This window comes from Staurois parvus, unplaced genomic scaffold, assembly GCF_062004578.1.
Source record: "Staurois parvus isolate SC_StPar_1 unplaced genomic scaffold, SC_StPar_1.0 ptg000017l, whole genome shotgun sequence".
NCBI lineage: Eukaryota > Metazoa > Chordata > Amphibia > Anura > Ranidae > Staurois > Staurois parvus.
The window spans coordinates 18,624,320-18,636,745 of NW_028317813.1; positions in this window are offsets into that span (position 1 = coordinate 18,624,320).

Here is a 12,426-nt window from a genome sequence, read left to right on the forward strand (position 1 = left end):
TAGTTTTCCCCCCAGCCCACGCCCCCCCCCCCATCCTCTCCATCACGACCAATAATGCCACCATCAGTCCCACCCCGCAAGCCAAAGTCCTAGGTGTCACTCTAGACTCCTATCTGTCCTTCCAACCCCATGTCCAATCGCTGGCAAATTCATGCAGGCTCCACCTCCGCAACATCTCCAAAATACGTTCGTTCCTAACCCCTGACACTACTAATCAACTCATTCACTCCGTTATTATCTCACGACTCGACTACTGCATCTCCTTCCTCACCGGTTTACCTCATCTCAGACTATCCCCGCTTCAGTCTATCCTGAACTCAGCGGCCAGACTCATCCACCTTACCAACCGATCCGTATCTGCCACCCCCCTCTGTCATTCCCTCCACTGGCTTCCGATTGCCCAAAGCATAAAATTCAAACTACTAACCTTGACGTAAAAAGCTATTCATAATACTGCCAAACTACCTCACCGACCTCATATCCAAATACCACCCAACACGTACGCTTCGCTCCTCACAAGACCTCCTACTCTCTAGCTCCCTAGTCTCCTCCTCCCATGTCCGACTCCAGGACTTTTCCAGGACTTCCCCCATCCTCTGGAACTCACTACCCCAATCCATCAGACTGTCACCTACCCTCCTCACCTTTAGGCGCACCCTGAAAACCCATCTCTTCAGGGAAGCCTACCCCACCCTAACAGCAGATCCCCTCCACTCCTCCTACCACTCCATCCCCCACAGCCACTTCCTCCTGTACCACTACCCCCTCCCTCCTAGATTGTAAGCTTCAAAGAGCAGGGCCCTTGAACCCCTCGTGTATTGTATTGTTACTGTATTGTCTCATGTACTGTCCCCCACTATAATGTACAGTGCTGAGCAAACTTTTTGGATCTATATAAATACTGTATAATAATAATAACAGCCTATGTGAAGCAGAGCTATAGTATTGAAAACAGGAGAAGTGTGTCTCTGGAAGTCTGTAAAGCTCACCATACACTATACAATGTGATTTTACTTCTCCTTTAGATCTATCATCAACTGTGTAGTACAAGGGCATACCTGATTGTTTTGGTCATGGCTTTTCTGCATAATTGATGAACAAACATCAGCAGGAAGCCCTTAAACACTTTGGTGTTTGGATTACCTTTCTGCCAACTCTCCTCTTAAAGCTGAACCCCCCAATCAGTGCTCAGATGCAAGCAAGTTTGCAGCTTGCTATATGCACCCAGTGAAAAAGTTGCATTGAGATAAAAGTTGCAATGTGAAAAGTTTGTGTCAGCAGTAAATTAAAGGGACACCCTGACTGAATCTGTAAACTGCTAGGGCTGCCCGTTATAACTTTTTTGACTTTGCTGACAGCAGACTGTGCCTATACAACCTAAAGCCATGGTGTACAATTTTGATTCTGCAGCATGGAAAACTTGATAAAGACATTATTCTAAACTAATGCTGTGCAGCAACAGGTTTATGAAAAGATCCTGGCTCAGCAGCAGCAGCAAAGTGCTGCACAACAGCACAAAACCTAGACTGTTGGCTGGCCAGCAGCGGCAAATTAATGCAAATTAGCAACAAAATGCGCAACAACAAGAAACCATGAGCCCTGCGACTTCAGGTGCGACACGAGATTTACAAATCATACCTGAAGTTGCATCTAAAGTATAGTCTATGGCACTATCCTAATCACTGGGATTTGAAGTATCGTGATTTCAAAAATAGTTTCTGCACTACTTTTTTACGATTTCATTGCAACTTGCATTGAGTCCTGTTTAATGACATTGCAACCCACAGTGAAATTGGAGGTACAAATCGCCCTGATCTGCAGCTTTGCAATTGTGCTATTTCAAGTGAAGTAGCGCGCTTTCAAAGTTGCATTCAGTGTGAATTAGGGCTTAGAGTGTTGGCTGCCTTCACTGCTTCACAGGCTGTCCTCTCTCAGAGGACGTTGAGGTAGAGAGATCCTCCTTTCCAGCTCCTGCTTGTAGGTAGGCCCCTTCCCTGTGCCTCCACACTCCAGCCTTCACTCCATCTTCCACCTGACACTACTCCTCCTGATCAGGCTTCCTCATATTTATTATTATTATTATACAGTATTTATATAGCGCCAAAAAGTTTGCTCAGCGCTGTACATTATAGTGGGAGACAGTACATGAGACAATACAGTAACAATACAATACACGAGGGGTTCGAGGGCCCTGCTCCTTAGAGCGTACAGTCTAGGAGGGAGGGGATAGTGGTACAGGAGGACATGGCTTTGGGGGATGGAGTGGTAGGAGGAGTTGAGGAGATCGGCAGTTAGGTGAGGGCAGGGTAGGCTTTCCTATAGAGATGGGTTTTCAGGGTGCGCCTAAAGGTGAGGAGGGTAGGTGACAGTCTGATGGATTGGGGTAATGAGTTCCAGAGGATGGGGGAAGACCTGGAGAAAACCTGGAGTCGGGCATGGGAGGAAGAGACCAGGGAGCTAGAGAGAAGGAGGTCTTGTGAGGAGCGAAGAGTATGTGTTGGATGGTATTTGGATATGAGGTCGGTGAGGTAGTTTGGGGCAGTATTATGGATAGCTTTGTACGTCAATGTTAGTAGTTTGAATTTTATGTGTTGGGCAATCAGAAGCCAGTGGAGGGAATGACAAAGGGCGGTGGCAGATACGGAGCGGTTGGTAAGGTGGATGAGTCTGGCCGCTGAGTTCAGGATAGACTGAAGCGGAGATAGTCTGAGATGAGGTAAGCCAGTGAGGACGGAGTTGCAGTAGTCGAGTCGTGAGATAATAAGGGAGTGAATGAGTTGTTTAGTAGTGTCAGGGGTTAGGAACGAACGTATTTTGGAGATGTTGCGGAGGTGGAGCCTGCATGAATTTGCCAGCGATTGGACATGCAGCTGGAAGGACAGATTGGAGTCTAGAATATCTATTTAAGGGCTGTCCTGGCCCCATGACAAGCCTCCTGCTTGGGGAATGGCCAAAATTCCTTAAGTATGCAGATCAGCCCCTCCTCACCCCAACCCACTTACTTCTAGAAATTTATCAAGCTTCCAGAGCAGGGGGAGGTATCTGGGAACTGACCTGCACAGCCCTCAGCCTTGATGCAGAGTAACCTGGCTGACTCATCCCAGGCTGCTACTCAGCCTCTGCCTAAAAACTAACTAGCTCTCCCTGGATTAACTAAAACAATTAGATCAGAGAAGGTTCGAACTTTCTACCCAGGGTATCATCTTCTCATTTAAGTTTGGACTGTAAAAAGTAAGTTCCTAGCTAATTAAAAAGGGCCCTATGAAATACTGGAATGGATTAGGGATGTGAACTACAGTATATGGTGTACCAAAGCAGAAAGATGGGGGAAAATTAACAGATCTATCATGTAAATTTATAAAAGCCTGTAAAGATAGATAGCCCTTATAGCCCTGGTTGAGAGGCCCCAAAGAAATGAGGAAGGCATAAGGGAGGTTCTGATATCTCAATTTGTGTCTGTAGCCCTAAGTTGCCAGGTTGCACAAATATAATTAAATATGACATAGTCACCGAAGTCAAGGTTTACGTTCAGCCTAAGCCTTATTGCAATCTAGAGGCCCACAGACAGGCAAGTAGCCAAACAAGTACAGAGGGTGTTAGACCTCAGGGTTTTAGAAAAGTTTAAAAGTGTAGCCTTATAGTCTTCGTTATCAAGTCAGATGGTTTCTTAATATTATGTAATGACTTCAAGAAACTGAATTAAGTGTTAAAATTTAAAACTTACCCCATGTCCCGGGTTGATGAACTAATTCAAAGGTTGGGTCTAGCCAGCTATATAACCATCCTTGATCTAACTAAAATATATTGGCAGTCCCCCTGACAGATGAAGCAAAAGAAAGAATGGCCTTTGCAACCCCAGTGGGTTTGTGGTAGTATGCCCTTTGGGCTACACAGGGCTCCCATTATGTTCCAGGGGATGATGGGTGAAATTCACAGCTCAGTTCAACAATGCACAGAGCCTATCTTGATAATGTGACTCCTAACAGACCATGATCCCTTAAAATTGATGGCCCTGGCTAAGGATCGCAATTTCAAGGATTGTCCTCTGGTATCTGGCCCTTCTGCATTTTTCTTTTATAGTGAATTAGAGGACTGCCCTCTGGTTCCTGGCGCTACAGCATTTTTCTTATGAAGTGGAGCACTTGGCAAGTTGTACTCATAAAAATGGGAATGCCCTCTTTAACCACTTGCCCTCCAGAGGATTTACCCCCCCCCCGGCCATTTTTTGCGATACGGCGCTGCATTACTTTAACTGACAATTGTGCAGTCATGCAACACTTTACATAAATACGTTTTATGTCCTTTTTTCCCCACAAACAGAGCTTTCTTTTGGTGGTATTTGATCACCTCTGTGTTTTTTTATTTTTTACTATAAAAGAAAAATTGACAATTTTGAAAAAAAAAAATATATATTTTTGCTATAAAACATATTCAATAAAAAATGGAAATAATCAAATTTCTTTAAGTTTAGGCCGACATGTATTGTGCTACATGTCTTTGCTAAAAAAAAAAAATCAATGTAAATTAATTGGTATACATGAAAGTTATAGTGTCTACAAATGGCGGTATATATACTGGAATTTTTTTTTATACTGGTAATGGCGGCGATCAGCGACTTATGGCGGGACTGCGGCGGGCATTCTGACACTCGGTGGGAACTCACTATCTGCCACTGACATCCCCAGTGACATTAAAACAGTGATCAGTGCTGATAAAAAGCACTGACACTGTACTAATGACGCGGGGCAGGATGGAGTTAAAATCTGAGGCAATCAAACGGTTAACTGTGTGCTGTGTGTGTGTTACATTATGTGCTGTGTGTGTTTTACTATGGGGACATGCTGCTTTGTATTTCTCTTTTTTTCTGCTGTGCAGCAAAATAGAAAGCAGCATGTCCTTGCTGACAGGAGAGAGACCTATGTTGTTTACACACAGGTCTCTCCCCTGTCAGCTTTCCCTGACAATCACCGAATGTCCATGGGCAATTGCCGGTCAGGACCCATGATTCACATCTCTAGCCACCAATAGCAGCACTGGTAGGGTGGCACGTGCACCTGCCCCCTACCCAGAAATGAAAATCACGTATATATACCCGATTTTGTGCAGCCTTTCCGCCCTGTAGCAATACTCCTATTATAGGGTGGCGGGCAATCGGTTAAAACCCACTGCTTGGTGGCTTATGTTCAAACCCACGAGTTTAAAGAGGGGGAGGGGGGGGTATGTGACAAACAGTCCCTGCAGTCCCTGTCATTTAGGGAAAAGTTCTGGAATCTGGATGGAGTGTACCTGGGGTTTTGGCATTTTATGAGATAAACTGGTGCCAGTGACTGGTTTGTAGCAGTATACATGGGGTTAAGTACAGGCCCCATCTTGTTCTCCATCTGGGGTATAGGTTTTTCTTTCCCTTGGATAATCAGTGTTGTTGGAGAAAAGATGCATGCAGGCTGTGAGGAACATAACAACAGTTCTATGCAGACCCAGTGTGGTCTGATTGCTAGCCAGGAGGCCAAATCATTTTTGTTGAATTTTGAACTGTGGTGATTACCCCTTCAAGGGAACCGCTGGGTTTGGTTGTGTTTGTTCTGCAATTCTGATGAATAAACATGGGCAGGTAGCCCTTAAACACACTTCTTTGCAAACTCTCCACTTCAAAGAAGTACATTTGTGTGGGTTTTCACAAAGCAAGTTTATAAACTTCATGATCATTAAGAGTAATAGGAGTAGGAGTAGAAATACAATGAGGAAACTAATTTATGATTTTAAATTTTGACTACAGACCGACATTCAGGACTTTCAGGAAGTTCACCTTTTCACCAAAAATAATAAAAATGCAAATTTTTCTGCAGGTAAAAAACATGTGCATTTACTTTTTTTTTGTTTTGTTAGGAGCCTGGAAAGCATTGCACCAGAAATCAGCAGATCGCTGATGCCATGCAGGTCTCCTGCAGACCTGTCCATGTGTCTGCTTGCTCATACCTCGTATGGGCAAGCTGATACGCACTGACAGGGAGAATTAATGAACTACCACATCGCTCACAGCGCCATGGTAGTTCATTGAGAACTAGAAGCCGACAGCCACAAAGGCTGTTGGAGCTTGTAGTTTTTCATTGACAGAAGAGTGTGAATGAGTGACTTTGCAAGGCGGGTGGGGCCCCGCACGGCCATGTTTTTTTTTTTCCAATTTTGACAGCTAGTGGGGGGAGAAGATCCCCTGCTAGCTTTCAAAACAGGGGAAAGGGGGGAGCAGGGGCTGGTCCTTTCGTAACATAGAACCCTGAATATGGGTGTAACGTGTTACGAAAGATGAACTTATCCTTTAATCATATTTTCACTGTTCTTTAAGAAAATATTGGTAATTATTTGGTACACAGCTTTGATTAATTTCTTATTCTTTTATTTTTTGTTTGGTAATAAAAGCTGCCAAATGAACAAAAACATGAAAAAAAAATGTTTGGTTATTTTACACCTTGGTTTTCACTTTTTTATAGACTGTAAAGCATGCTAATACTGTGTCTCTTTCTCTGTGCATGAGTGTACAGACAGGTACAGTGACATTAGCAGGCGAGAGTTTTTTTGTAACCAGACTTCCACTGATCACCAGGATTGGCTGTCATGGTGGTCACATGATCATGCCTGCTGCATTAAGATTAATATTGTCACTGCATGGGGAGCTGATTTTGACAACTTTATTCTACAGACTGCAGATATCAACTTGTTAAACTGAATTGTAAATTTTTTTTAATTTTATTTAAAGTTTTTGCCTTAAACAAATATAATATCTAGCAACCTAACAAATCTGTCAGTACAGCAAAATATATGTTAATAATTAAACCTGATATGCAGATATGTCCCTGAAAAGCAGTGACTGTTGAAACATCTTTACTCAGTTTTTCCATACATGCCAATGATTATGCTTACATCACACTATCCTCATTCCAGGAAAGGTAAAAGTAGAATAAAGTATTCCATACAAGGTTCAAATTCTGAACAAATTTTCTTTAGAAAAATGGAGATTTCATTCATTTTTAATTCAATGGTGCCACGATTGATTTTGAAATTACCAACCAAGCCTTCAATTTCACCTTATGTCGCTACAGAAAAGAATATTTGTGGCTGGGAATTTTCATTTATTTCCAGGTCACAGTTCATGTTCATTTATTTTTCGATTATACACTGCTCAAAAAAATTAAAGGAACACTTTGAAAACACATCAGATCTCAATGGGGAAAAATATCATGCTGGATATTTATACTGATATGGACTGGGTAATGTGTTAGGAACATAAGGATGCCCCATCGTTTGATGGAATTGAAAATCAACCTACAGAGGACTGAATTCAAGACACCCCGAAAATCAAAGTGAAAAAATGATGCATAAGGCTAATCTATTTTGCTGAAATTTCATTGCTGCAACTCAAAATGGTACTCAATAGTTTGTATGGCCCCCATGTGCTTGTATGCATGCCTGACAATGTCGGGGCATGCTTCTAAGGAGATGACGGATGGTGTCCTGGGGTATTTCCTCCCAGATCTGGATCTGAGCTCTTGTACAGTCTGAGTTGAAACTTAGCGGCGTTGGATTGACCGAAACATGATATCTCAGGTGTTATTTTGGATTTAGGTCACGTGAACATGGGGGAAATTCAATGGTATCAATTCCTTCATCCTCCTGGAACTGCCTGCATACTCTTACCACATAAGGCCGGGAATTGTCATGCACCAGGAGGAACCCAGGAACCACTGCACTAGCGTTGGGTCTGACAATGGTTCAAAAGATTTCATCCCGATACCTAAAGGCAGTCAGGGAGCCATTGTCTAGCCTGTAGAGTTCTGTGCATCCCTCCATGGATATGCCTCCCCAGACCATCAATGACCCACCCACCCTGTGAAAAGCACAGGGCGCCAGTGGCAGACCTGCCAATTCTGGTGTTCAATGGCAAATGCCAATCAAGATTTGTGGTGCCGGACAGTGAGCACAGGTCCCACTGGGATTGATTAGACTCCCATAAACATGCAGATTAGGTCTCCACTTCTTCAACCCACTGGCTTCTGGAAGGTTCTATGGTCCTCCAGAGCCAGGTGGAGGCAATAGAGTCCCAACCTGTTAAGCCATCCAGCTTGACCTGCAGTAACCCAACCTTAATCACAGACTCACAAAGTTACCATGAGGCATATGTAATAGATTTACCTACACTACACTTGTAGCACACTAGAAGGTGCTACATATAGCAACAAACCGTGGTGTGTTTATTGGTGCTATTGTGACTCCACCTAACAACTGTACTTTATTTTTCTCCATCAGCTCATCCCACACAGTTATTACCTTTTGTATCACCTGATCCTCCTATTTAATTTGTAAGCTCTAAGGAGCATCTCTGATTCCTCCTGTATCAACTTGTATTGTAACTGTACTGTCTGCCCTCATGTTGTAAAGCGCTGTGCAAACTACTGTCACTATATAAATCTTGTATAATAATAATATTTACATGCTATTTAAAATTGCTATACAGAGCTTCAAAGATGAACAGTTCGGATTCAAGCTACATCCCTTTAGATGTGAATTCCATTTGGGAGTATCTAAAAAAAAAAAAAAAATTTTCTTGCAGGGGTTGCCAAAAATCTGACTTGTATCTTAATGCAGACTTCTGAGAAAATCAGTAAGTGAATCACTCAAGTAGGAAATTACATTTTCAGGGGCAATGTCGTGCACCAGGAGGAACCAAGGACCCACTACACCAGCGAAGAGACTGACAATGGGTCCAAGAATTTCATCCCGATACCTAGTGGCAGTCAGAGTGCCATTGGCTAGCCTGTAGAGGTCTGTGTGTCCCTCCATAGATATGCCTCCCTAGACCATCACTGGCCCACCCACCCTGTGAAAAGCACAGAGCACCAGCGGCAGACATGGCAATTCTGGTGATCAATGGCAAATGCCAATCGAGCTCTATGGTGCCGTGCAGTGAGCACTGGGTCCACTTAGAGGATGACGGGCCCTCAGGCCACCCTCATGAAGTCTGTTTCTGATTATTTGGTCAGAGACATTCATAACAGTGCCCTGCTGGAGGTCATTTTGTAGGGCTCTGGCAGTGCTCATCCTGTTCCTCCTTGCACAAAGGAGCAGATATCGGTCCTGCTGATGGGTTTAGGACGATGTGCAATCCTGGAGGAGTTGGACTGCCTGTGCAACTTCTGTAGGGTCCAGGTATTGCCTCATGCTACCAGTATTGACACTGACCCTTGCCAAATGCAAAACTAGTGAAAAACAGTAACATAAGATGAGTAGGGGAAAAAAAATCAATGGCCATCACATGTAAAACCATTCCTGTTTTGAGGGTCGTCTCATTGTTGCGATCTAGTGCACCTGTTGTCAAGTTCATTAACACCAAAGCAGCTGAAACTGATTAACAGCTCCCTCTGCTACCTAACTGACCAGATCAATATCCCAGGAGTTTAATTGACTTGATGCTATACTCTGAAAAAATGTTCCTTTAATTATTTTGAGCAGTGTATTGCTCACACTATTCTCCCATCGTTAATTAAAAATTTGTTTTTAAAAGAATTTTGAACATGCCTGATCACTCAAATTCGATGGCCACAAGAAAATTGGCCGATGCTGCGGCCCACTAATGGTGCAAAATTTGAAAGAAAATTCTTAGTTACAATTTTCAAAAGAAATTCCTTTCGGATTTCGACACATGTATGGTGTGCATTAGGCTGGCCATACATTATACAATTTTCTTGTACAATATTTCTTTATATTTACCAAAAAGCATTAAATATGAGGTCAAATCTAAACAACACAAATTGTACAGAAATTGTACAGAAAATTGTAAGAAAATTGTATAATGTATGGCCTGCCTAAGGCAAAATTCATACAGGTGCATATCTGCAGATAGTTTTCAGCATTCAGAGGTGGCTAAACACCAACTCTGAACACAGAAACACTTTTTGCTATGGCCATATACAAACTGGCTGATTAGTTGCAGCTAGAACTTGTAGAAAGCCAATTCTGGACTCACACTGTGTCTAGAGTTGGTCAGAGGCTCTATTCTCATGTAACTGCCCAGATTTCAGTAGTTGAACTTTCCCCAATGCAACATTATTTGTGTACCCCCATATATTTACTGCAAAATGACAACAAAGTCTGCTGATTAACCACTTGCCCTCCTGAGGATTTACCCCCCCGTAATGACCAGGCCTCTTTTTGCTACTTGGTGATGCACTAATTCAATTGATAATTGTGTGGTCATGCAATGCTGCACCTAAATGAAATTTACGTTTTTTTTTCACACAAATAGAGCTTTCTTTTGGTGGTATTTGATCACCTGTGCGCTTTTTATTTTTCGCGCTATAAACAAAAAAAGACTGAACATTTTGAAGAAAAACGATATTTTTTACTTTCGGCCATTTTTTTGCTATACAGCACTGCACTAGTTTAACTGACAATTGAGCGGTCATGCAATACGGTACATAAATGACATTTATGTCCTTTTTTTCACACAAATAGAGCTTTCTTTTGGTGGTATTTTTCACCTGTGCGCTTTTTATTTTTGGCGCTATGAACAAAAACTTTTTGAGAAAAATTTTTCTCAAAACTGGTGAATTATAAAAGATGATGGTATACCGAGTAAATACAGTAGATACCAAACATGACATGCTTTAAAACTGTGCATGCCCCATGCAATGGCGACAAACTGCATACGTTTTAAATATCCATAGCCAATGTTTTAAAAGCCTTTACAAGCTACCATTTTAGATTTACAGAGGAGGTCTAGTGTTAGAATTACTGCCCTTGATCTGACGTTCATGGCGATACCTCACATGCATGGTGCAACCGCTGTTTCCATACTGGCGCAGGGTCAATGCTTGCGAATGCAGATCCGAGCATGCGCAGGAGGGCGAGGGTACTTATTTTTTAAAGTTATTTTGATTTTTTTTATTATTTTTATACTGTCCCCTTTATTTTTTTTTGATCACTTTTAATGCTATCACAGGGAATGCAAATATCCCCTATAACTTCAATGGGCACTGTCATATATTCTTTTTTGAGAAATCTGGGTTCTATCAGACTCTAGATATCTCCTCTGCCCTTACATTATCTAATCAAACAAAGATCGGTGTGAACAGATGCTTTCCCAATTTACAAATGGCGCTGTTTATATCCTGTGAAACTGAAGTGATGAAATGCTCATAGCTTTCGATTTTTTAGGCTATAGAGATAATTGGCACCAATCTGGTCTCCAATCAGCTCTATGGTCAGCTAGCAGAAACACCAGCTGCATTTTCAGGTTGCCCTGATGGCACGGGACTGCCCGAGAAGGCTGTGGAAGGCAGTGGGGGAGGGGGGCATTGTCTTCCGCTGCTTGTAAAAGCAATCCTGCAGCTAATTAGCCACTAGGATTGCTTTTACATGAAAGCCGATTGCCAGCTGAATAAAACGATACCAGGATGATGCCTGCAGCTGTAGACATCATCCTGGTATAACCATTCAAATTCCAGTGATGTGCCAGTACCTAGGTTTATGAATGTAATTAGTTCTGCAGGACATTTCATATAGCGAAAAATTCCTAAACCGAAACACTGTTTCCCATAGGAATGCATTGAAAACCAATTAATCCATTCTGAAGGTCAGAAAAACAGTAAATGCTACTAAAATACTTCATGAGTTATTTTATTACCTCATGCAGTATTTTAGTTGTGACAACCATGTGTTAATCTATAAACTCTTCTTTGTGATAATACAATCTAACCCAATCCTAACATCTACACAACAACAAGTGTCGAAACTGAACCCTGTAGGTGTCCGCGGTCACAGCCAGGGGCGGACTGACAACTCATGGGGCCCCCGGGCAATAGGGGATCATGGGGCCCCTGTGTCCTTGCCCAAACTCAAAAAAGCCTATGAAAAAGGTACCAGGGGGATCTCATGGGGCCCCCTACTGACCCCGGGCCCTTTCCCAGCAGAATGTTAGCAGGTAGGCCTGGCATTACCCCAACAGAACAAAGTGTTTCCCCCAAAACATAATCCAGCTGAACTATAGCCCTTGGGATATGTTTCCTGGAACCCCCCGCTAATTCAATAGAAAAACCAGGGTCTTCTTTGATCACTGCAGGATTCAATACACAGGGGTCAACAATCGTCAGGAAGGCACCTGTGTCACGAAAGCCAATAACTTTTCTGCCATCTATGGAGACCTCCTGCAAATGCTGCTGCCTCTTCTCGGGGTAGCTTGGAATAAGTGGACAAACTTTGTAGACTCCTTGAGGGGTGGCAGTTTCTGTTGGAGGCATCCATTCACTTTGGAATGGGGAGAGTCTCTTTCCTCCTGGCACCAGCTGCACATCGTGATTAGGGCAAGGAGTTTGCATCTGGGGAGGGTGGATATTCCTTGGGCATCTAGCCTTAAAGTGTCTGGGTTGTCCACAT